The sequence below is a fragment of the Ovis canadensis genome, chromosome 23 (genome assembly GCF_042477335.2).
Source record: "Ovis canadensis isolate MfBH-ARS-UI-01 breed Bighorn chromosome 23, ARS-UI_OviCan_v2, whole genome shotgun sequence".
Classification (NCBI taxonomy): Eukaryota; Metazoa; Chordata; class Mammalia; order Artiodactyla; family Bovidae; genus Ovis; species Ovis canadensis.
This window is the reverse complement of record NC_091267.1, coordinates 62,039,070-62,065,645: the sequence shown is the minus strand read 5'-3', so window position 1 is coordinate 62,065,645 and position 26,576 is coordinate 62,039,070. Positions and strand designations below refer to the sequence as shown.

At 53.4% G+C, this 26,576-nt stretch overlaps 1 protein-coding gene across 3 annotated transcripts in view; it reads right to left on the bottom strand.

Moving 5' to 3' along the window:
• The window catches only part of CTIF (cap binding complex dependent translation initiation factor), a 321,475-nt gene that overhangs the window by 60,477 nt on the left and 234,422 nt on the right, over nt 1-26,576 (bottom strand). The gene's annotated exons all lie outside the window — the stretch shown is intronic.

Below are 26,576 nucleotides of genomic sequence, written 5' to 3'. Positions count from 1 at the left end.
CTCTTCCTTTTGCCTGGCCTGGCTTTGGGCATGTTGACCACTTTGTCTCCTGCCAGGCTCTCCCATTGCAACAGCAAAGATGGCTGTCAGGAGCTCCCAGTCTCTATCATAATGGCCTGTGAGTCAAAGGAGGACAGACCTCTTCCAATTTGTGCATCCAACCCAAGAATCTCAGGGAAGGATTCTGATTGGCCACGTTCATCAGATGACCATCAGTTTCCTTCAGTTCAGTTTAGTTGCTCAGTCATGTCTGTCTCTTTGTGATCCCATGGACTGCAGCACACCAGACCTCCCTGTCTATCACCAGCTCCCAGAGTTTACTCAGACCCATGTCCATTGAGTCAGTGATGCCATCCAACCATCTCATCCTCTGTTGTCCCCATCCCTCCCACCTTCAATCTTTCCCAGCATCAGGGTCTTTTCCAATGAGTCAGCTCTTCGCATCAGGTGGCCAAAGTATTGGAGTTTCAGCTTCAGCATCAGTCCTTCCAATGAATATTCAGGACTGATTTCCTTTAGGATGGACTGGTTGGATGACTACCTCTCAGGCCAATCACTGTGGGCATGAGGACGGGGTTCCCTGATTTGCCAGACTCACGTCAGATAACCAATTCTGTGACTGGGCAAGGTGCGGCCCTGGGACAGATTCCCCAGACCACAGACTGAGACAACAGCTGCCCACTGCAAACAGAGACCCCTGGCTTGGAACCATCAGCATGGCTTCAGCAAGTGCCTGAAACTCTTCCTGAACATCATGTCGAATTGCTCACGTACTGGTGGTGACTGCTCCCCTCTGAGTCCCACCCAAAAGAATAGAGAGTGACATTATTGAGATAACCTTGAATTTGCTCTAATACACAGACATGAACATCATTATTGATAAATAGAGCACAGGAGACATTCTCTGTGACCGATGGACACCAAGGCTGAGAGTGCGTTCTCCCCAGCACTTGGCTCCAGGAAGACACTGCAGCTGGCAACTGCCACCCGCCACTTCCAGTCTAATCGAGAATATTCTTGAGACATTTTCCAAGCTTCCCAGGGTGTAAGCAAAATCTGGGTTGGCAAAATCAGGTCAGGTAGGCTCAGCTGTGCTGATCTGCGGGAGGGGGGGCGGGGTGGTGGCGCTGGGGTGCAGCGGAGAGAAGCTGAGAAAGCTGGGCTGATTCAGTGGGAATTCTGTCTCGCACTTACGCAGGCATGAAGCCTCATTCTCAGGCAAGGGGGAGCCTGCACCTGCTGTGGCTGTGGCCTTGAAAAGCCCTCGGAAGAGACTGGAAGGAAAACTCTTGAGCAGGAAGAGAGGGCTGACTGCCTGACAGGACTACTGGCGGGTGAGCAGGAATTCCTGCAGGCAGAGTGTCACTGGATTCCCTTAGCCTCAGGAAGACAGCTCCAGGTACCCCTTCCCAGGTACGGGTGAAGAGTGAAAGTGTCAGTTGCAAAGTCGTGTCCAACCCCGTTGACTGTAGCCCTCCAAGTCTATGGAATTCTCCAGGCAGCGAAACTGGAGTGGGTTGCCAGGCCCTCCTCCAGGGAATCTTCCCTACCCAGAGACTGAACCTGGGTCTCCTGCACTGCAGGCAGATTCTTGACCTTTTGAGCCAACAAGGAAGCCCCCCCCCCCCGCCCCCCAAGTACGGGTGAGTTGGAGCATTTATGTCCACAGACAGAGAGCAGCCCTCGGTAACCCGGCACTCAGCAGAGTGTGTGCTGGCGCCCTGACCTCATCCGTGGCCAGCCTGATTTTGGTGCGATGGTACCACCATACCTTTACTTAACCATTTTCTTCCCCCAAGCACTTTCCCCAAACATTGGCAGCCCTGCTCCACACAGCATCTCACACTGGAGGAAGAGGTCCTGGGATCTCATCATCCTTCTGAGGCTGGCAGGCCTGGACCCCACGTCTCTAATTCTGCATCTGCTGTTTTTCCTCCCCCAGAGCCATCCTATGTGAAAAGGCCGACTTGTATACAGGACGGCTGCCCGCCTCTGCCCTGCCTCTCCCTGCAGGTCCCCTGGATGGCAGGGCACAGCTGTCCCCTCCGCAGGACCGGGACTCCTCTCCACCTGCCCAGAGAGTGGCCATGGGCTTGGAGGCAGGTATCCACCAGGGTCTGGCCCTGTAGGTCTCGTCCTTTAGGTAGAACTCTGTGGGGACAGGCGCGAGTGTGCTCACCATGGTCTCAGTTCGAGGGGACAAACCCATGGCAACATCGAAGGGCAACAAGTCTGGTTTGGATGGGGCATCAGGAGACTATCCTGCAAATCTGTGAAAAATTTGCCTCGGGGTCCACAGCTGTAAAATGGAAAGAAACTATTTGAACTGCTTGGGTCAGTGGGGTGCTGGGATGATGAGACGGATGTGAAAACCCGGGGGAAGAGCCAAGATCCCCATAAATAGAAAAGGGGCAAGGCCACCGTCTGCAGTTTGAGAAACAGGGCACACAGAGGACAAGTGTCTTGTTTGGGGTTTCCTATGGGAGGAAGGTGGGAGCTGAGGTCAGAGCCCAGCTTAGCCAGGTTTCTGGAGATTCCTGGAGTCTGCTCCCAGACTTTCTGCCTGGACCAGATTCTCCCAGGGCGGGTCAGGCCACCTCCTCCAGGCAGAAATGCAATCCGGGATCCCACTGTTCGGTTCCAGGCCCACAGGCCACGCTCTGGAAGCAATTGGAAACCGAAGGCTTGTGAAATCCTACTTTCATGGAGCAGCCACATTACTTCTGAAACTGTCTGGAAGGCTAGCGATAAAAATAGATGATTACACAGGCGTTATTAAACTATTTATAGAATTTGAGAAAAACCCCTTGAAATGCTCACGAAAAGATTTGGCCTATAATGGGGATTCCAGAATGACTCAGCCTGAAGCCCAAATCCACCGGCGACTTTGAACTTTGCCACAGATGAAGACTTGAAAAGTCACATTAGTGTTTATGGGGCATTATCCCTCAGGGAAGCTATAATAGGGGCGCACACATCTTTTATCAAGCTGTATCCCCAAATGTTTACCGGACGACGTCAAGCCACAGTCAAGGGTGGGGAGTGCAGGGGCAGGTGGGGCGGGGGAGAAGGCCACGAGGTCCCATGGGCTCGGGGACGGCCAAAACTTGCACTGGGAAATGGGAGTCCCAGCTCCCGCCCCATCTCTGGAGCCGGTATGGGGATATGGATGTGGAAGCGATGGCCACGCCTGTCATTTTCTGCAAAGATGTGGATGGGAGCTGTTTACGTCATGCTCCGACCTAGTGGGCCCCACTATTGCAACATGCCTTTCCCTCTGGTCCTACCCATCTGGATGCCTGCTCTGCCCAGCACTGTAGGGGTCAGGGCGGACCTGAAGGAAACACTCAGGCCCTCTCAATGAGCCCCGAGCTCCAGGCCACAGACCAGATGGACCCTCATGTTGTTCCAAGGGGCCTGGGGCCAGCTGTGGGGATGGGTGACTGGCGGTGGGGTGGGCAGGTTCCATGTGCCTCAGTATCAGGCAGAACCCCCTCTGCTGCGTCTGTTTCACATGGTGGAGGATATGCCCGAAATCGAGTTTGGAAAAAATGACTTCGCTGCTAAAAATGTTCAAAAACCACTGGTGTATTGAGAGTATGAACAATGGGCTCAAAAGCCAGACAGGCCTGGGTGATCAGACTCCCACCCAGCCTTTGGACCTGGGCAAGCCCCAAGACCTTCCACAGTCTCCCATTCCCCATGTGGGAAAGGGTAACAGAGCCAGAGAAAGGAGAATGAACAGTGCCTGGCCAGGAGAGACTCGGTGGGTGCTGGGCTTCTCCTCGTCTCCTTGGCCTTCCCCAGCCAGGGCCCAAGGACCTCCACGGCAGGTGTGACCTGTCTGACTTCCCAGCCCATGGTTACTCTTGTAGAGGGAAGCTTCTTGGGGGAAAAGGTAGATGCCAAGATGGGAAGCTCATCCTGGCCTCATTCATGTTTCCACTCATATTAAGGATTCCTCATTTATGTGGATCCAACGTGACCCGAGACAGAAGAGGGAGCTTTGAGATCATAAAGGGTCACGTTATCCTTACTAAGAAAGGATCTGGGGGAAGCCCCAAAGACTGGGCGTCTGGGGGCTATGTGACTTTCAGCAAGTTATTCACCCCACGGGGCCTCAGTTTGGTCACACACAAAATGAAGCTGGGTATACTTGTCCATCAAACCATGAATGGTGGTGAAGATTAAATAAGGCAGTGGACAGAAAGTCACCCACTAAGCGGAGAGTGCTCCACACGACTGAAAGCTTGGTCTGGATGGCTGGATCACCAAAGGCCCATCAGCCCCTACGGTCCATCTTGGTCCTGGCCTTGCACAAGGTAGATGGCTCAACAGACCCTTCCTGAATTGATTCATGCGATCAAGGGCTGCCAGCTGGTCACTTTCGCCACCTGTGGTCTTGCTGACCAGGTGCCTTCTGTCAAGCCACGTGTTGGGTGGTGGAGGGGGCGCCATCTGCGCTAGCAGGCTTGCCTAATCTCGGCACTCTGGACATTGGGGACTGGTTTATCCTTTTTGGTTGGGGGCTTTCTCATGCATCATAGATTTCTATCCATCGAGGCATCACAGCCCTCAACCCCTCACTCGCAGTTGTTGAAACCAAAAATATCTTGACATTTTCAAGTGTCTGCTGGGGAAAAATCAGTCCCGGGGGGAACCACTGCCTAGTGCAATCCCTTGCACACGCCTGCTCCCACTGGGGCAACTTGTTAAGATCCAGCAAGATGCAGAGTTCCTTGAATAACACTGGGCAACAACGCAGTGAGTGGATCCATCTACCGTAAGGCCTCTGAGGGGGCACCCTTGCAACTGCCATCAGAAACCTCCGAGGGGCTGCGTGGGACGCACACCTGCATGCCAAGCAGCTACTTCACTGCGCTCAGAACAGCGCTCATGCTAACAGCAGACGCTATCACAGACGTATACAACCTGCCCCTGCAGACAGTAGCCATTTCCCCTCCTGTGGATTATAGATATGAATGATGGGTTAAAAAATAGCACAGGCCCTTACTGTGATGATTCAAAACCCCAAGAGGGTAAAAATAAAGCGTGGGCTCTGGCACTGACGGCTCTGTGCTTGGGTTGTGATGTCAGCTCCATGAGCAAATTATCTTTCATCAGTTGGACTGTATTTTTAAATGTGAACAGCTTAGCACACTTAACACTACTTATTTGGGGGTGCCTTGGACAACAGATAATTCAACCGTGTTCACCAGATGACACTGACAAATACTTCCCACGCCTGTGTCCCCAGATAAAAATAACGCCAGCTTGCTCACAGGTCTGCAGAAAGGAAAGGGCAGGAAGCTGGAGGTACCAATCGTGTCTGGCACCTCCTTCCCCCTGCGCCGGCCCCTGGCGGCTCTGGTGGGGCTGCAGGCGGAGGAAGTGTTACCCAGGTGACATGCGATGTTCTGACTGCGTGAGAGGAATGGGGAGGGCCTGGCGTGGTGTCCCTTCATGGGCCATCGGCTCTGCCCACCACAGAAGGCAAACCTCCAAGGAGAATGCAGAGAGTGCTGCGTGAGCTTGGGCAGTCACCTGGCCTTGCTGAATCCCATCTGGAAAATGGGTTCACACAACATGCCCTACTACCTGTCACAGAGATTGTGAGATCCAAATGCCTGAATGCTGTCCCATGGGGTAGAGGAGAGCTGCAGGCCTAGAAGCACGGGCCTCCGTGGAGTGAGCCCAAAGGCCCTGGTGCCTTAGAGAATGCCCTCCCGCAGCATGGTGCCCGAGGATGCCCTATCCACAATGCACCTTTAGGATAAGGCTCTGTTTCCCCAGCAACTCCCTAGTCAAACTGCAGAGTATAAAACATCCACCCAGGCACAGCTCAGCTGATCAGAAACTTGTCCTTCTATGGGAAAACCAAGACTTAAGACAGGTGCGGTCTGAAAGGAAGAAAATTAGGGATAGTTTAGAAGATGCGGGGGAGCGTCATGGGAAATCAGCTACAGGGTGACTAACCACAGGAGGCCCTGGAGTCTATGGGGGATGTCGGCAAGGACACTGGGGACCCCTGGGAAGGCTGCCAGTGCAGGCTGGCGATGTGGTGATATGGCCCCTTTGACTCTGGGCTGGGCACCTCTGATGCCAGCTGCCAGGGAAAAGGCTTCAACAGTATGAAGGACGGCCCTAAGGAAACTGCGGGCCTTCAACTCAGAATTCCCATTGCACAGGTATCTTGAGAGCGCTTACAAATATTCCAGAAGCCATGAGTGTGTAAGAGAGCTGTATAAGATCTAATTCTAGGTCCTGCTGCCCAGTCTCGGGGTGGCTGTGGGGTGCACACGTCCAAGTGTACAGGGCATCACCCCAAGGTCAGATGGTCGCTTGCTTATAATAAGGCCCTCGACAATAAGCTGCTTTCTGCTCTAACCACCCCCTTTTCCTATGCATAGACCCTCACTGAGCCAAAGGCTATAAAAAAAAAGAAGAAAAAGCTGAGTGTGGAAATATGGAAATATGTGCCATTTTCAAAACTAGTCCCTCAGAGGGTGTTTCCCTCCCCTGCCCTAAGCCTGCTCTTCTAGCACCGTCCGCACGTGAAAGATGGCTTAGTACTGTGGGTAACAAGGAGCTTGGCTTTCCCAAGGCATGGATGCTCAGTTAAGGTTCCTTCCTTTTGGGGAGAAGAAAAAAATCCCATCTTCCATGAACATTAAACTCTTACACAGAGAGAGGGTCTGAAGTTCTTTCACACACAAACTTAAGTCATCAAGCAAGTGACAAAAAAGAAGGGGTACCTAGCCAGGTGCTGAACCCCATTCTGGGGATCCAGGGAAAGGCAATCTGGTCATACCCCCAGGTGAGTAAGCTCTGGGGGAAAATTTGACCCATGTATTTGAAAAAGTTCAGAGAATACAAGCACCTCTTTACAAGCTGTTTTAAGAAACTTAAATAAAAACTAAGAAGATTTTTTTCCCTCTCAACAAGCATCTTCATTAAAAAGAAGGATTCACTACAGACTTCTTTTAATCTGGACTGCCTTACCCCAAATGGCAACCCACTCCAGTACTCTTGCCTGGAAAATCCCATGGACGGAGGAGCCTAGTAGGCTGCAGTCCATGAGGTCGCTAAGAGTCGGACACGACTGAGCGACTTCCCTTTCACTTTTCACTTTCATGCATTGGAGAAGGAAATGGCAACCCACTCCAGTATTCTTGCCTGGAGATTCCCAGGGACGGGGGAGCCTGGTGGGCTGCCGTCTATGGGGTCGCACAAAGTCGGACACGACTGAAGCAACTTAGCAGCAGCAGCAGCCTTACCCCAATCCTGGCTGAATGAGCAGGCGATACACAGGCTCGCATCTGTGGTGGCCCATGAGACAGCCCATTTCTTACCAACTACAAGTTATCATAACCCAGGGGAGCTGGAGACCTTGGAGAAATGAAGCTGGGGAAGAAGCTACAGCCCACGGGGACCCTGGCAGAGAATGGCGATTCCCCGGGCACCAAGGGCAGCAGATGGCCTCTCTCTAGCACCTCAGTCCTAGATGGACATGCCTTCCCTCAAGGGTAAGGCAACTTTTCAGGCTGAAGATCTAAACATTAATACCTGGCCTGGAGTAATGCCACCTGCTTCCAAAACATAGCTTCTTCCTCACGTGAAAAATGCCATTAGGTGAAGGCAACACAGGAAGGGAAGGCCAAACCAACCACTTGTGGGGACTCCCCTAGGGGTCCAGTGGTGGGTGAAGCCTTCGTGCTGCCATTGTAGGGGGCACAGGTTCGATCCCTGGTCAGGGAACTAAGATCCTGCAGGCCACATGGCAAGGCCAAAGGGGGAAAAAAAAAAAAAACCACCCAGAACTAACCACTTGTGATTTCCAAGGTCCTTCACATAGAACTCCAGCCAGTGGATTCAGTGTCTACAACCTTGCATCCCTCTATCCATCCACCTCCCCCTGCCCCCTCCTTCCATCCCTCTATCCACAGCTCTTTGCGGGCCTGCTCTCTGGCAGATGCTGACTCTAATGCGGCACACATAGGGGGCATGGGGGAAGGAACATCCCAAGCTGCGTTCTGAGATCTGCTGAACAATCAGGAAAGCCTACAGAGTTCTGACAAACTCTGGGTCTGACAGGCATCTCCAGAGGGCATCTGCTTCAATCCCACCTGCTTTCAATCATCCTAGGTGGTTTGTAAAGCTGCCCTATTTTTAAAGCTATTCTGGGAAGGATGTCCCCAGACTTCCCTCCGCTTCCAAGTTTTCTCTCTACACACTGCCTCAAGTCGTTGCCTACTGAAAAGGTCAGCCCCCCTGGCTTGGCCAAAACCCCCATATCTGGGACTACCAGCTTACCCCCCTCTGGGTCTCAGCTTCTCCCCCGACTTGGGGAGGCCTTCTGGGGAGCCTGAGTTTCTTGGGTGGGAGATTGTCTAATGCCTCAGCTCTGGCTCTTCCTGTTTGCCCCGTATTTCCATCATTCTGTGCTGGAATGCTGGCTGAGTCCTTGCCCAACATGACGGTAGACCATTTACAAACTCACTCTTGGCCTTCAGTTTTGCGCCTGGCTGGGAGGAATGGATCTATGGAGGGAGCAGCAAAAATAAGAGCAGCATTGTCTGTGCAACCCTGTGAGGAAGGAGAGGGGAGCAGGAACCGAGGCACCCTGTGGCACGTCTGCGGGGGGCTGCAAGTCACCCTCCAGGCCCCTAGTTGGCAGACCCGAAGGATCCGGAGTGGTACCGGTGGTGCTGGGGGGTAAATCTTCCACGGAGCAGGAGAGAAGGTAACGGGAGTGGTGGGGGCCACCAGCTCCGTTTTGTTCTGTTTCTGGCATCCCGCTGCCAGTCCTGCGCAGGCGTGGGTGGCTGCGAGACCCTCTGAGGCTTCTTATCTGAAGGCTGGGCGGAGCCCCCATAGTCCCTGCGAGCTGGGCTCCAGCCCATCCTGAAGTCAGGGCCTTCCTAAGAGCCCTTCCCCTTTTCCTGGGGAAATGACTGGGCTGTAAGGGCGCTTGAATCTAATCAAATTGGGGCAGGCTGACATTTTCGAACTAATCCATTATTCCCACTTGGACATTTACATGGTGACCTCAACGAAGTATTCAGGAGTGATTTTTAGGGAAAACTAGATCAAATGAAAGAGGGACTTCAGCCAGGTGAATGATTAACAAGAGAAGCGGGACGGAAGGCATATACAATAAGTGGCCCGCTGAGCCTCTGCCACCCCGCGTGCCACCCTCCTCCAAGGTATTCTGTTTACTGAGAGATCGTCATGGAGGCAGGAAACATTTTGTCAGAAATACCGAGCACAAAATATAGTGGGCGCTAAATACTTCATCATATTGGCACCACCGCAGAAGCCAGGGTTGTAAATGGTTGCGGGGAAAGGTCTGAGTTATATAAAGCCGCCGGGAGCAAAGATAGCCCTAGGCGCCCATCCCGGGCTCCCTGTCAGTTTTCCGGAAGCTGAAATTTAAGCTTCACCAAGGCATGAAATGCTAAAATGACATCGTTTTCCCAAGAAATGTCTAGAGGTTTAGAGGTGATGGGGCCGCAGCCTGCCCCTCCCCGTTCCTCCCTGGGAGAAGACTCCTCATTCACAAGCATAATTAATTGCCTCCCAGGGGCCCTGCCAGCCTGGAAGAGGGCCCTGGGGAGAGGTGCAGGGGCCCAGCCTGCCTCCTCCAGTCGGCTGCCACGATACGGGGGGCAGCTAGCCCACCAGCCATCGGCCACCCGTTCTTGACTCTGGATTACCGAAAACACGGGTTCTGCACTAAAGCAAGTGACTTTTTTCTCTCTCTTTTTAACCATTTATCCTCATTCCCTTAAGATTTCATCCAGTGTCATGGGGTCAAATGCCACAGAATGGCTCTCAGAAGCTTATTTCTATCCAGATCACAGTACCAAGGACTCCAAGTGCCCACTCCCCACGACCGATTTTTACTATGCATTTTGAACACACTGTGTCCAGTGAGCTCTTGGTCCTGCCGCCCCCACCTCCCCCACACTGACTGCTCTCAGATGACTGTTCCCATCTCAGTGAGTGGCCACCCCCTCGTCCAGCTGTCCAGGCCCCACAGCCCCAAACCTTAGATCGTCCTTCATGCTAACATGTTCTCTTGCACCCAAATCCTTCAGCCACTTCTGTTAGCTCTTCTTTCAAATTTAATCCTGCCTCTGCCCTCCCTACGGGCTTCCCTGGTAGCTCAGATGATAAAGAACCTGCCTGCAATGCAGGAGACACAGGAGACATGGGTTTGGTCCCTGGGTCGGGAAGATCTGCTGGAGAAGGATCCAGTATTCTCTAGTATTCTTGCCTGGGGAATTTCACGGACAGAGGAGCCTGGAGGAGCCGTGGGGTTGCAAAGAGTTGACCATGATAACATTGACCTCTCAAATCAACCCCCACCACCCTTCACAGAGCCTCTTCCCACAGCCTTCAAGCTGCCCTCCCTGCACCTACCTCGCCCTTTTAGACCACCATCAACCCGGCAGCCTGAGCGGTCCCATTAAAACGTAAGCCAGACCTTGAGTTATGTGCTCAAACTCCTCTGAGGGCCCCCACATCTCTTAGAGTAGTTGTGATGGCCTCATGATGAAGAACCTAAGCTACTCCATTTTGTTAACAGAAAAACTCCATTTTGTAAGGTTCCGGGAAAAGAGCCTTTGGAAATCCCCTGACCTCAACCAACCACCCACGAACCAATCGGACCCCAGACCAGAATCTCCTGACTTAACGTTCAGGAACTTGTGGTCTACCTAGGTTAATAGGGACCAATCAGAAACCAACACACAACCCTTCGGAAGAAAGTGACCAATCAGACATCCCCCTACCTAGAAATTCTTTTTTTCATGAACACTCCCTATATAAGCACTGTAATCCAAAACCCGGGGCTCCTCCCTATAGCCGCTGTGTCTGTAACGGTGGGAGCCCCAGCTCGAGCTTGGTAATAAAAACTCTCTTGCTTTTGCATCGGATATCGGCTCCCTGGTGGTCATTGGGAGATTTCGCGACTTGGGCATAACAACGACAGCCAGCAAGTCCCGCACAAGGCAGGCCCTGCCATGGCCCCCGCCTGAGGTCCTCCCACAATCTCCACCGCCAGCTCCCGCCCCATCACACTCCACCACTGACACTCCGGCCTCAGGGCTTTGCATTTTGCTGTTTCCCTCCATCTAGGATGTTCCCTATCTGAAGCTCCAATAGTTTGGCCACCTGATGCGAAGAGCCAACTCTTTGGAAAAGACCCTGATGCTGGGAAAGACTGAGGGCAGGAGAAGTTGCCCAACCATCCTATCTAAAACTGCCCCAACATGCCTGGTTTCACTGTCCTCCACAGTCTTATAATTTACTTACTGATTGATCTATTGTCTGGATGGTCTTCGTCCCCCTCCTCACTAGAAATAAAAGCTCCATGAGAGCAAGCTGTTGAGTCTGTTTGTTCATTGCTGAATCCCACTAGAGCCCAGGGCCTGCTCCAGTGCCTGACACACAGTAGATTCTTAATAAACAGTCATTAAATACTTCACAAACGAAGTCGCCTAAACTTTGGTTAGCGGGACATGAGCTGACCCACAAAGTGAGGCTAAGAACACCGGGCAGTAAAAGCCCAGGGAGGGCAAAGATCAGGCTCCAAGGAGAGAGGATTCCAGGAAATCTGGAAAAATTATGGAATACAAGGGATTCTCAGGTGCCACAGCGGTAAAGAATCCACCTGCTGATGCAGCAGATGTAGGAGAGGAGGGTCCAATCCTTGGGCAGGGAAGATCCCCTGGAGGAGGCAACGGCAACCTGCTCCAGTATTCTTGTTTGGGAAATCCCAAAGACAGAGGAGCCTGGCGGGCTACAGTCCACGGGGTCGCAAAGAGTCGTGCACTACAAAGCGTGCATGCGAGCACGCACGCACACCCGATGGAATAAAAACAGGGTCAGCTGGACCGGGGAAGACGCGACAGAGCAGCTCAAGGAAAACAAAGCCAGAACAATAAAAACTACAGTGAATTCAGTGACAGGCTTGGGGAGGATGGGGAGATGCTGGGATTAAAGTGCTCAGGGTGATCTGGGCGAGCCACAGGCACATTCCTGGCTGCCCCTGTTTGCTTTGCAGGAGAGGAGACCCCCTCCCCTGCCAGGACGGGGCTGGGCAGGGGGCAGTTTCCACCCAGGCAAGGGTTAGGGTGGGGAGGCAGCCTGACTCTGGGACCTGGCCACTCTACTCTTTCCTCTGGGTCTCCAGTGACCCCGACCCTGGCCCCGCCAGTCTGTCTAGAATTTGTCTTTCTTCCTACAGAAGAAAACGAAACAAAGCCACAAAAACAGCTTGAAAGAGCACCGGCCTCAGACCCAGATCCTAGACCTGGCTCTGCCTCCGGGTGTACGGCCTTGGGCACGTCCTCACCGGTCTCTGGCCTCAGCTTCCTCAGAGGTCCAGAGCGTGGTTCTCACAGTCTGGTCGGCCAGTGAGGCAGAAACCTGCAGAGCTACCTGAAGACAGCCTGGGGTCCCCTGCTCTCTCCGCTTATGCCATGGTGCAGGGTTGGTACAGGGCTTCCCTCCCTCCCCAGGCTGCTCATGACCTGAGACCGAGATGTGGCATTCTTGGCAGGTCTGTTTCTGTAGCCAAGCCTCTTCTGGGCAGATGGTGTGCAGGTAGACAGGTGTGGGGCCACAGGGGAACAGAACTCAGGGAAGCCCCAGGCCCTGTGGCAGGAGAAGGGACACTGGCGACCCGAGGAGGTGGCCAGCCCGCAGAGCTGCCGGGAGGACGTGGACCCCCGCACAGAGGCAGCCTGTGACGTGCCTTCTCTGACTTCCAGGGTGGTGACTGAGGAGCCCTTGGCTCCCGCCGGGCGGGGTCTGGAGTGAGAACTTCAGAGCCAGAGCTGGCTGCATTCCTCTGAAATCGCTGGCCTCGGAGAAGCAGGCCTGCCGGTCACGTCCTCCCCTGCGTGTCTGCCTCTGGGCGAGACCTGGCCCCGAGCCCCCAGTGGCTGGGGCCACCCCTCTAGCTCCTGGCGCTTTCTCAGTCTTTCAGGAAACGTCTCCAAGCCTGGTGGGGTGCATGTATCCGGGGGGTAGGGAGGGGTGGCTGAGCTGGGCCTGGGCCAAAGGGCTCTGTGGGGTGTCCTGTTGGACTTGGCAGCCTGCCCCTTAGTGACTCAAGCCTGTGGGTCGTCCCTTCCCCACAACACCCACCCTTGAACTCAGGGTTCCAGAAGCAGCCTCTTCCCCTAAGGCCACAAACAACACCTTCGAAGTTCCCTGCCATGGGATCTTTGTTCACACTCCAGGCAGGCTTGAAACTTCCTCTATATTTAACCTCTGGCCAAATGACCCTGGGCAAGCTATTTCCCTAGTCTGAGTTTTGAAAAAAAAAAAAGGGCTGGCCTCCCAGGCTTCAGGCCTTCAGCTGGCTCACCTCTTCCACAGGACCCATGAGACCTGGGGCAGGAACCACCCTCATTCCATTTCTGTCCCCTCCTGGATGCTGGGGAGATAGCCCCGGGTGCTGAAGGACTTTCACAGATGCAAACTACACCTTTATCTTCTCACCCTCTGAATCCCTACTGAGTGTCTTAGTCCCAGGGCCCTCAGTAGATACAGCCATGTGTCTCTGTGTCTTATTTTCCCCACCAGATGAAGAGTTCTCAGTTCAGTTCAGTAGCTCAGTCGTGTCCGACTCTTTGTGACCTCATGGATTGCAGTACGCCAGGCCTCCCTGTCCATCACCAACTCCCAGAGTTTACTCAAACTCATGTCCATTGGGTCAGTGATGCCATCCAACCGTCTCATCCTCTGTAGTCCCCTTTTCTTCCTGCTTTCAATCTTTTCCAGCATCAGAGTATTTTCAAATGAGTCAGTTCTCCGTATCAGGTGGCCAAAGTATTGGAGTTTCAGCTTCAGCGTCAGTCCTTCCAGTGAATATTCAGGACTGATTTCCTTTAGGGTAGACTGGTTGGATCTCCTTGCAGTCCAAGGGACTCTCAAGAGTCTTCTCCAACACCACAGTTCAAAAGCATCAATTCTCTGGCTGTCAGCTTTCTTTATAGTCCAACTCTCACATCCATACATGACCACTGGAAAAACTACAGCTTTGACCAGACGGACCTTTGACGGCAAAGTAATATCTTTGCCTTTTAATAAGCTGTCTAGGTTGGTCATAACTTGAGACTTCTAACTTTAGTTAGAACATAAGAGTTCTAACTCTCAACCCAAACAACAAGACTGATCTTCGTGTTCTGCTGGTAGAATGTACTTAATCAAGAGATTGCATTTAAACTACAACAGCCCCATGGCAGCAGAACTGTAATTATCCACATTTAACAGAAGAGAAACCTAGGCCACAGGGAAACTAAAAGCATCCTGCCCAGTTCATGAGCTTGTAGAGGCAAAGCTGACACTGGAAGCCCAGGGGTCAGGCTCTAGAGTCTACACTCAAACACTGCCCTGCAGTCTAGTAGGCCTCTCATGATAACGTCTACTCTTCCCAACAGAGCTTTAAGCTTCTTGACGGCAAAATTCAATCCTTGATTTATGCCCACAATGTTGTTCGTCCTTTCCAAGACTTTTTTGGATATTTCAGGATCTTCGTGATTCCAGATATATTTTAGAATCAGTGAGTCAGTTTCTACTAAAAAGTCTGCTGGGATTTTGATTGGGACTGTGTTGAATTTATAGATCAGTTTGGGAAGAACTGATATTTTAACAATATTGAGTCTTCTAATCCATGAATATGGTATGTCCCTGATTTATACTTGATTGTATCTGTGCAGTGCTTCACACGGCATTAGACCCATGGTATCAGTGCACACGAGATAAACTGATGGAAACACAGATTCATTTTATTATTACTCCTGAAACGAAGCAGGATCCGATGGGACTTCTGGGCATGGAAGCCTTTCTGTGTCTCCCATTGTCAGAAACAGGCTTCAGCCTCCATGACCTTCCCTGAGTTGCAAAGGGCAAGTTCAAACAGTTGCTAATCAGGGAAGGGAGGGGATGCAAAGACAAGAGAGGAGCAGTCAAGAAACAATAGTGCAGCCTTCAGGCAGAGTCCTGGTTCCACCTCGAGGGATACACAGAGCAATATCATTGCGCTCTTCTGCAGAACTAAAACTCCCAACAAATGGAAGAAGAAATACACTTGATAAAGTGTCCTTCATTTCAGAGAGGTCACAGTTTGGTAACCCTGAGAACCAGAGAAGCTTATCTAGAGACCACCTGAAGCCAGATTAGAAGAATGCAGGCCCTGTTCACCCTGATCCTTATCAGCAATCCTGCTCTTCAAACACTGCTATAAAATTCCTCACCAAATCCCCCCTCCCCCCAAGCTTGGGACATACATTTTTTTAGGGTACAAGCCTGCTGTGTCCCCCCTTTGCCTGCAAAGCAATAAAACTATTGTTTTCAACTTTTACCCCAAACTTTATAGTCTCTGAGACTCCATTTGGCACCAATGAACAGAGGCTGGGTTCTTGGCATTACCCCAAGCAAAGTCCAGATGACTCCTTGCCATTGTTGTCAGCAGATACTGAGGGCCAGCCCTTTACAGATATTGCCTCATTTAATCTTCCCAGCAGTCCTATGGAGTATTATTATCATCCCCACTTTACTAGCAAGGAAATCAAGGCTTAAAAAAATTCAGAAACTCATCCAACATCACACAACCAGTAAAGGACTGAGTTGGGATTTGAAATTAGGCCCACTGGACTCCCTGCTCCACACTATCACCTACCACATTACAGGAAAATAAAAACCGGTGAATATATCCCCAAATCCAAATACAATGATCTGGGGCTGGGGCTTCTCTACTGGTTCAGCACTCCCTGCTAAGCAGAAGGGTGCAGAAGTAACGGAAGGAAGGTTCAGATGACTCTGCTGAGGAAGCGAGGGTAGCAGGGAAGAACCAATTCTGACTCTGTGAAGGATCTGTTTTGTTTTTCTTTTACTTTAACCTTTGATTTTCATCACTTTTGTTATTATAATCATACATCTGCTTGAAGAGATGAACACATCTCCTCCCTAACCACCTGCCTCAGGGAACCCTGCCCCTCTGCGTGAAGAAATCAACACATCCCCTGCCTGAGAGTGGCATTCCAGGAGATATTTGCAAGATAAGGGTTTTTAATTTCCTCAACTCCTCCTCATCTCCATTCTACAAGAAAGCATGACATCCAGACCCCAGCATGAGGGTTATTTTGTGACATTAGTCTGCCATCTTCTCCATCAGCCAGCTTTCCAAATAAAGTCATACTGCTTGCCTCAGTACCTCATTTCTCTCGGTTAACTGGCCTGTCCTGCAGCGAGCAGACCGAGCTTGGACTCAGTAACAGGAGGATGAGGGTATGCAGCCCAGAAACACCCCATCACCCACCCCAGGAATCACACATCCATTCTCTGTCACGCTCAGGACAGCCCACGTCCTCCTCAGTCTGCCCAGGGTCTCCCAGGCCGAGGGCCCTACTGTAAGAGAGTGGGCAAGGGGCTTTTTTGGCACCACTATCCAGGCTCCTTCACGGCCTATCCCAAAGTCATCACACCTGTATTTATCATCTGCGTCTACTTTGGACCTGTACCTCCTGGGAAATGATGGTTTCACCCCCCATCCTGTGCAGCAGAAGTGCTTCCTTTTAACTTTCCAACAAGTGACCTGTCCAAGGGTGACTCCAGCCTCTCACTTTTCTAGGATTTATGGTGATGGTGATGCGAGTTGTATTCTCTGCCTATTGCAGTCACATCTCTGCCCCTCCCAGACTCAGGAAACTTATTTACAAAGGTTACCTCTGTACTTTCTGGCTATTCCTGCTGCTCCCCTGACCTCCTCCAGCTCCATGAATCTTTCCTGGGAATGCAGCCACCAAAGGGCAGGTGTACAGGTAGGCAGGGGAAAGTGCTCTAGGTGTGGTCCTGAGAGGCTGAGAAAATGGGAGACACAGGGTCTCAGGACTCACCACTGGCACTGATGCTGATTCACAGGCAAGGACACTGAGGCCAGGGAGAGGGGGAGGCTGACTCAGAGTCCTCTTAAGAGAATGGGGGCACAGCAGAACCTAGTACTCAGCATCCTGAGTCCTGGCTGAACTTTGCTATCTGTCCCTCCTCAGGGCACAGAAATATGCTTTATATATGAGGTCCTCAGAGTGAGGCTCTGTCCCCAATGCCAGGGTGCCCTGGGCAGGTCCCAAACCTTTCTGACCTCACACCTGGGCAGAGACAAAAATTAAAAACTCAGGTTTCTCCTGAGTAAGGGTCAGAAGGTCAGCCATCCAAACGTCCCCTGTGGGAGTTATCACTTGAAGATTTTGCAAAGGGGGAACTCCCAGCTCAAGATCAAGAGCTGCTTTCCCGGAGCAGTATGACTTGGGCAAAAGTGTCTGTCTGCACCCTCACCTCCTACAGAGATCCTCCCCTTCAGGAGAGGTGATCAAGGCAGATATTCATATGCATGACAGGCCTCCCAGCCCTCAGCTCCCCTAGCCTTTCTGCTTTGCCAGTGCCCTCCAGGGCACAGGAAAGTGTGTGGGGAGTGGGAAACAATGGAGGGAGTCGGGGTGGGGACAGAGGAAATATCATTTATAGCAGGAGTCCTTCATCTAAACTGCAAACTGTCCTTTGGAAGAAGAGCAGACAGCCAGACAGTGTGCAGTCAGACGGATGCTGCCTGGGAGACGGAATGCATAACGTGGCAGCAAAGACACACACACAAGGATGAATACATGCACATGTGTGAACACAGACACACGCACGTGCATGCACACACGCACACGTAACACCCTGCCCCTTCTTCCTTCCCAGGAGGGAGAGAACTCCTCCTATCGTGGGCCCATGTTACCACACCTGGTTTGGGGGCAGCTATGTTTAAGGCCCCAAGAGTGGAGGCAGCGAAGGGCTGGGATGAGGTTGCATAGCCCTGAGTAGAAAACTACCCAGGAGATAGGTAATTACTTGGGAAAAACCTCACAGTTTTACTTTTCTGAGTGACAGGGGCCCCTTCCCTCCTCCCTTCCTTCCAACACTTAAGATGTGAACCAATGTGGCCACAGTCCATGCCGGCAGGGTCCCCTCCTCCACCCACCCCTCACAAACAGTAAGGACCAGGGTGGTCTCAGGCATCTGTGTCCTGCTGGCGTCCCTCACAGCTGCTCCCAAAGAGTCAGTGAAGGGCTCTGCTGTTCTCCTGACCCCAGCCTCTCCTCTGCCTCCATGGTCTGGAGGCCCCCAAACAATATCCCATCCTCAGGGCCCTTCCCAGGCTGCTGGCTGAACCAGCATGATGGATGGGCTATGGTCCCCAGCAGGACGCAGACTGAGTGACACGGTGAGAGAAAGCAGATTGACTGCAGTGCAGGGAGGAAAGGGACACTAGGTCATCTAGTCCAGCCCCTGCCCCCAAGCAGGCTTCTCTAGAAGGGAGGGTTGCGGGGTGGAAGTGGCAATGATCATGGGGTGGACAGGGGAAGAAGGCCCCTTGGGCTGGGCTGGGAAGAGGCTGAGGAGGGAAGAGAGTGGGGCTGGACCCTTTCTCTCCCTTTAGAGTTCCAGTCTTGACTCTCTGCCCTGGGTTTTGATCTTCTAGCTAACAGTAGGTAAGATCAAAGGAGAAACACAAAGGCTGGCCCACGTCTCTCTCTAGTTTCTGCTTGGCACTGGAAAACTGCATAATGACAGCAGTAATCCTTAGGGCATCTGGGATTTGTTGAGTGTTTACTATGTGCCTGCCAGGCAGCGCTTTAAAATCCTTACATGCAGTGTCTCAATTCATTCTCGTAGTAACTCTACCAGTGTCCCCATTATGCAGATGAGGAAACAAAGACAGAACGATCAGGTCCCCTGGATGAAGTCACCTGCCCTGTGAGCGCTGGAAAGTGAAAGGAAAGTGAAGTCGCTCAGTCATGTCCGACTCTTTGCCACCCCATGAACTGTAGCCTACCAGGCTCCTCTCTCCATGGCATTCTCCAGGCAAGAGTACTGGAGTGGGTTGCCATTTCCTTCTCCAGGGGATCTTTCCAACCCAGGGATCGAACCTGGGTCTCCTGCATTCCAGGCAGACACTTTAACCTCTGAGCCACCAGGGTGAGCGCTGGAGATGGGGTTTAAACTGAGGCAGGAGTGGAGCTCCTGAGTCCAGCCATGCTCTTATGATGCTCACTGCTCTGCCTGGGGCCCCCTATAGATATCTGCTCACTGATGCTTAGGTTCAAGCAGAGCCAGATGGCCCTCCAGTCCCCAGGGTTGGGGGTCAATTCTGCCCTGTGAAGGGAGCTGTAGAGACCTTAGGCTTGCAGCCCCCTCCCGAACACCAGAAACTCCTCTTCTCTCCAGGCTACAAAACCCTGCTCACTTGACCCCCTCCTTCGCTCCCTGTCCCTCCCTCATGCTGCATGATGTCTGCGCAGATATATCCAGTCTTGCAGTGGAGGAAGAGTAACAGGCATCTTTGAGAGAGAGCCTCAAAGATGGTGAATAAGCTCTCCAAACTCTCTGAGCCTCAGCTTCTTCATTCATAAAACCTGGCAGAGTTGTTTTGAGGACACTCTTAACCTATAACTCCTAAGTGCAATATCTGGGGCTTTCGTTCTGCGAAATTGAGCATTTCCTGCCATATCAATAAACAAGGATGTCATAATCAACAGTGATTGCAGCCTTCCAATGTGAGCCAGTGAGCCCAAAGGGAATTCAGGAAGGAGAATACCTTCCATCTAGTAGTTATCAGACTGCAGCCACTCCCTATGGTGAACCCCAAGGAACTCAGGATGTGAAAACAAGATACTGCCCCCAGATAGCCAAGGTGCATTTCACAGGAATGATTTCAGTGAGTCCAGACTCTTACATCTTCTCATACACAGAAACATTAAATTCTTTAAGTTGGGTTATCTGGTTTTCTTTAATTAACAGTAAACTTTGGATGTTGCAACTACCTGAACTTCTGCTGCAAAACTTGTATATAACTTGGCTCCTCTCCTCACCTCCTCAGAGCAGTCCTCTCAGGATTACTTGAGATATTGTCTCCTGGGCTAAGTCCTAAAACTTCCCAACAAATAAAACATAACTCTCAACTTTTAGGTTGTAAATAGATTTAAAGTTAGCGGTTCCCAACTTTGATTGTATGGTGGACTCATCTGGGAAAATCTGAACAAGGCTGGTGCCCAAGCCCCAGGCCCCATGCCCCAGAGATGGTGATTCAATTGGTCTGGGGTATAGCCTGGGTCCCAGCATATCCAGAGTTCCTGGGTGGTGCCAAAGTACTGTGTGCAAACTCAGTAAAGGGCAGCTGTTGCTGTTGCTGACACCGAGGTCATAGCTCTTCCACGGCAAAGCCAATGAACCACAGCCTGGTTCTGAGTCCCAGGCAGTCTCTTCAGTATCCTCCCAGTCCCCTCACTGCCCCTTTGCTGGGTTTGGTCTCTGGGGATCCTGGCTTTTGAAAGCCTTTCACTCTCCCCAGTGGCCTGATGATTGGGCCAGGCTCCTTGTCTACTTCAGAAGGAGAACTATATGCAGGGGGGTGGGTTTCTGCAGGTGATGGATGTGTGCATAGGGGGAAATTCTCCCCCAGCCTGGAGGTCCCAGGAGCCTTCTTGGGAGTAAAGGCAGTAGCAGAGGGGCCTCAGGACACATCAAGACCACCTTAGGGTGCTTCATGAAAGGGCACCCCAAGTCAGCTTTTTGCAGATGACTTTTCCTAATTTTGCAGTTACTTAAAGCAGCCATTGGGATTCCTAGGTGGTGTTAGTGGTAAAGAAGCTGCCTGCCAATGCAGGAGACACAAGAGACTCAAGTTGGATCCCTGGATCAGGAAGATCCCCTGGAATAGGAAATGGCAACCCACTCCAGTGTTCCTGCCTGGAGAATCCCATGGACAGAGGAGCCTGGCAGGCTATCCAGTCCATGGGTCGCAAAGAGTAGGACACGACCGAGTGACTCACACACACACTTCATCTGGAAGCCCCCAGCCAGCCACTGGGCATCCCTTCCCCTGAGTACCAGTCTCCAGTATCCGCCATGTCAGTGCTTCCTTCTCCAGCTGTTTGGCTGGCCAGCATCGGCCTCTGGGACAGCACTCAGGACTGTGGTTGGCAGTTCCTGGTTTATCTGCGTGCACGGCCCGTTGGATTGTAAGGGTGCATGTTGGATTGTAAGGAACCCAGTGGCGGCAGAGGGTCTCTTCGGTTTTCCCACTAGCACACTGCTGGCACGCAGCAGGTGCTCAGCTAACACACGAATGACTCTCCGTGTGGAAAAGGTCACAGATCAGTCCACACACGCAGCGACGTTAAGACGCACAGAAGGCCCTCGAGAGAGGTGGGGGAAGAGAGTGACGCATGGGAGCCAGAGGGGATCAGGCAGCTTGAGTGTGTGCTGACCTGGTGACTGAGGTCAGAGTTCAAGAGGGCAGGGGTCAACGTGCCGTGCTCAGCTGGACGAGGCCCCTGACGGGCAAGGCAGCTGGCACACTGAATCCCCATTGAATGGAAGGATGCGTCTCTCGCCAAGAGAACAGAGTGGGAGGGCTGGGCTGGGCTGGACACTCCAGCTGTGAAGCTCCAAGTTAGTGTCAGGCTGAGACTCCCAGGTTCGGGAGTGCCGGCCTTGCTCCCCATGCTATACCCCCTCACTCATCAATTTCTCCCCCTACCCCCTGCCCCCAGTGGGCCTGCAGGCCTGGGCTCCCCAGGCCCGGGACCGCCAGGTACCTGATATGAACTGTGCTGTCCTGGATACCAACCAGGGCTCTGAGCCTGGGCTCCCGGATTTCTTGGACCTGTGAAATCTGAGGGTGGCCAACATTTTATTTTGCTACGGATGTTTTCTAAAAAAGTTTTCATCCATCATTTCATGAAAGAAAGGACAATTTAATGCCAAGATAGTAGGAAGGATGCAGTCTGAGAACAGTGGCCAGTCCTTTCCGGACAGGGCAGCTGGCAACCGCTCAAATCACATCCTACGTAAAGCTTGCTGGTGTGGCTTGCAGTGTAGACCAGCTTTGGTTTGAGGCTCAGCACTGGGGAACCCCTCAACAACGGCTCTCCCAGCTGGTGCGCATGCAGGGGCCTGCGTGGTCCTTGTGTCTAACGGGCCCCCTGCCAGTCCCTGTTCCGGGCTGAGGCGCTGAGCGGCCTTTCAGACCCAGGAAAGGAGAGCCAGGGCCGCGAGTGCATCAGTCACTAAGGGGTGAGGACACAGGATAGGAGAAGGTCAACCAGGCAGAAAGCAGAAGACCCTTTGTAACGTGGGGTGCACTGGGAAGGCGGGCCCAAGCCGTGGGGCAGGATGCACTCAGCAAAGTTCCCCACTTTCCAACGCTGCCCCAGCTGGCTCTGGTTCCCCAAATCAGGTAGCGGGGTGGCCAATGGCTGGCAGGGGCGGGGGTGCGGGCGGGCAGGCAGCAGCTGCCCTGGGCCCCAGGCGCCGGGCATTCCTCCTCTAAGCTCCCCACGCGTCCCCAGCCCCGTTTATAAGGCACAGGGAGCCAAGAAGTCTGTGTGGCCCCGCCAACTCAGCCAGGAGGCCCCAAGAGAGAACCCAAGCCCTGGAGTGAGGGGGAGCCGGCCTCCCCTGCCAGCCCCGGAGCCCCTGGCATCTGACCTGCAGCCTCTGGGTGCCCCGTGGGCTTGGTATCCAGCCAAGGAAGGGGAGAGCTGAATGCCGAGAGGGCCGTGGGGGTGGGTGGCACTCACGCCCCCCGGGTGCTCGCTGCACGCTTTAAATAGCTCAGCTTCTCTCAGCCTAGCAGTCCTGTCGGCCCTCCCTGCCAGCTCCTTCTCGTACTTTCCACACCAGGGACGGCCGAACTCCAGGTCAGGATGGGGAGGGGGTGAGGGGACACAGTGACCTGGCTTCTGCGGGGTCAGCATATGTTAGGAAAGACACGCAAAGCTCCCCCTCGCCCCTCTACGACCTGTTGGACTTTATCCTCCAGGCTAGGCGAATGCCCTGTGCCCCTGATGGGGTGAGGGCTTCGCACAGCCCTGCCTTCTCCTAGGAGAAGTGGGTGCCCAACCCAGACCACCTTCCATCTTGGCAAACCTGTGACTGGCACCAGCATTTGCCGAGAGCCTCTGCCGCCTCCCTGCCTGCCCTGGGGCCCGTTCCCGCAGGGCCCACCCTTGGCAGGGGGCCACGGACCGCCAAGCGCCCTCCCCTCTGCCCCTCCCCACCAGTTTTCTCCAGCCCAGCCTTTGCTCAGCAGCTCCAGCATTCAAAAACCAGTCTGACCCCTTTACGGTTTACAAACTGTCTTCACGTCCTTATTTCGTAAGAGCTTTCCGACCACCCGGAGCAACGTGCAGGGCAGATATAAAAATAATCCCCATTTTACAGCCAATAAGACCGAGAGCTAGAAATATGAGGGGAGGTATCCAAGTTCATATGTCAAAGTACTGATATAATCAAGACCGAAACCCAGGCCTTAAACCGTTCACAGTGCAAGAATGTTCCCTCTTGCTGCACCCCCTCCCGCGCTCTTTGGCAAGAGGGGACAGAGGGACATCGACAGGAACACAGGACAAGGGGGAGGGGAGGGCAGGGCCACATGTCTTGTCTCCCAGGCCCTGAACCCTGCTGCTGGCTCCATAGGTCACTTTCACAACCCAGGACAAAAATCTCACTAGATACGGCCTCAGACCGCCTGGCTCCAGCCACCCTGGCCGGCAGACGCAGACGCACACAGACACACAGAGAACGGGCTGTTATCTGTCCCCTCCAGCCCATTTCCTACACTTCTCACACAGCAGATTTCTTCCAGCCTGGCCGCCTCTCCCAGTCACCACCCACAGCCGCGGGCCCCTGGGGCCCGGCCAAGTCCCCTAGACAGTGACGCCGAGTCCCTGCTATCAGACAGTCGCCTCTGCCCTCCCAGCCGCCGCCCCCAGAGTTCCCTGGAAATGTCCCTTCTGCGGGCCCGGCCCCCGCTGCGATGCACGGCTTTTGTCTGCACACACAGCTGACTTGTGTTTGCAGGGACAGACAGGGGCTGGCGCTGGGGCCAGAGCCAGGAGGCGCTGGGAGGGTAGAGCAGACAGGAGGGGGAAAAACAGAGAGTCCACTGAACAAAATTGCTGCAAGCGAGGACTTCGGGGTCATTTGGGAACCTGAAAATAAGAATAGGGGCTTGCAAAGCCAGAAGCTCCTCGAGGGCAGGGCTGGGGGTCTTTACAAACATTGGCTGTCTGGCCCGAGGATGTGAGAGCTGTGCCAGCCAGAAAGGGTGGGATGGGACCGGGTCGGCGCGGCGGGGACAGAGGGGAGGGACAGAAGCCCCATCTCAGCTCTGCCCTCTAGGAACACAGAGGGGGCTCTACAGCTTGCCAGGCTCCTCCGTCCATGGGATTCTTCAGGCAAGAATACTGGAGTGGGTTGCAATGCCTTCCTCCAGGGGATCTTTCCGACCCAGGGATTGAACCCGTGTCTCTGGCATCTCTCTGCACTGGCAGGCGGATCCTTTATCACCATGCTGCCTGGGAAGCCCCTACAGATGCTTGCCCTCAGAGTTCTCGTTCCCACCAGCTCTCAAGAAGGCTGCCTCTTTTGTTGGGGCTGGCGGGAGAGGAAGCACGGGGGAGCTGGTGCCAGGTGCCAATCTGCCGTGTTTTTGAACTTCTCTTTATCAGGCAGAGGAGCCACGATGTCTGTACAGGCTGTACAAGTCTGCAGGGAAAGGATGCTCACGAACCCCAGGCCACAGAGGCCCACGTGGGAATGAGCTGTATTAAGTGTCGCTCGCCTTCCCATAGCCCCCCGCCTTCCGACCTTTTAGGTTTTGAACTCTGGGCTACTTAACCTGATTCTGAAATGAAGCTGCAGCTGCTGAAATGTATGGGGGTCACTGTAAATCAAGCTGTATAGGGGGAGTTTTTTAAAAAAGAAAAAAGGTCAGGCATGGTGGTAGCAGCGAAGGTTTTTTCACAGTGTGGCTCCTTCTCCGGGGTGACACTCTGGGCTGGGTGCCGGGGAAACCTTAGAAGGGCTCCTTTGGGATTGAGCAACCTGGCTGCCTCGGCTCACACCCCAGGGTCCTCACTGCTTAATAATCTAGAGCTTTAGCAACAAGGCCGCATGTAGGCGCGCGCTCTGTCTTCTGCCTTCTCACTTTGCCAGCCTGAAGTGTCTTCCTCTCAGGCTGGGCGGGGGGGTGGGGGGGTGGGGTGGGGGGGTGGGGTGGGGGGGTGGGGTGGGGGGGGCGGGTGGTGGTGCCCCCATTAGAAGTGCTGCCACCCCTCCCTCTGGTCTAGAGAGGTGATGGAGGCACGAAGCCTCATCTGAGACATGATCTACTTCCTTGGGCTCTCGTGGCTGCAGCCTGTCACGGGAAACTCCAGCTGCCCTTGACCACAGGGCTGCACACAGACACGTGCTCCCCAGAGGCCCAGGTGTCCAGGACACCAGCGGTGCCCACTCATCAGGATCCAGTATGACCCTGGGCTGCAGCCTCCAGCCCCTGGGGCCACAAAGTGGAGCAAATCAAACCAAAGGGAGTTCTCTTTGACCTTTTTCATGAATCGTGAGGGTGACTGGCTGGAGACCAGGGGGTGGGATGGCCACAGAGGAGAAGCGGAGGCCGGCTGGGGACAGCCTGGTGGACAGGGACACCCCTTTACACCCAACCCCCCTGTGACAGGCAGGGGACAGCAGGCCCGGGGCGCCCACTGAGCTCTGGCCTGGAAACTGTCTCCAGATTCTTTCAGCCATTAGACAACTATGGGGAGATCACCCAGGTCCCTGTTCAGCCTGCAGGGAAGGAGGCTCTGATCAGGTCATCTAAAGGGCATTCTCTCATCTCGCTTCCCCCTCGCCACCTGCCTTCTGCTCCAGACCCACTACCTGGCTGCCCCAGCGCCGCCGATGCAACAACCGTCTGGCCCACAGGGGCCCGCAGGCAGCAGCGTGCTCTGCGGAGGGTACGGGGCACCAGGTGACTGGGGTCCAGCGCCGCTCCTGTCACTGGCTGTGTGACGTCAGGCACGTGTTACCTAAGCTTTCTGGCACTTCCTTTACCCATGCGTAGAACGGGACTAATAACGCCCACCTTGCAAAGGTATCCTGGTGGGTACATAGGGCTCGCGGTGTCTGCACACAGACAGTGCACAATAAATGCCTGGAGGGTGACTGCCTGGCTGAGATGGAGGAGGAAACAGGGCTCTCAGATAAGACACCTGACAGCAACCTTCGGACACTATGCCAGCCTCTCTCAGAGACCTGGAAGGGAGCTTTCAGAGGTTTCTTGTCTCAGGGATGGGGGCCCACTGGGCCTGGAAATTGCTGGAAGGTAGCTTTGCAGCAGAGGCACCATCCCGTTGTGACTTAAATGGTTAAATCTTAAATGGCTTAGCTTAAATCTCTGGATGTGAGAGTTGGACTATAAAGAAAGCTGAGTGCCGAAGAATTGATGCTTTTGGATTGCAGTATTGGGGAAGACTCTTGAGAGTCCCTTGGACTGTAAGGAGATCCAACCAGTCCATCCTAAAGGAGATCAGTCCTGGGTGTTCACTGGAAGGAAGGACTGATGCTGAAGCTGAAACTCCCAATACTTTGGCCACCTGATGCGAAGAACTGACTCATTTGAAAAGACCCTAATGCTGGGAGAGATTGAAGGCGGGAGGAGAAGGGAATGACAG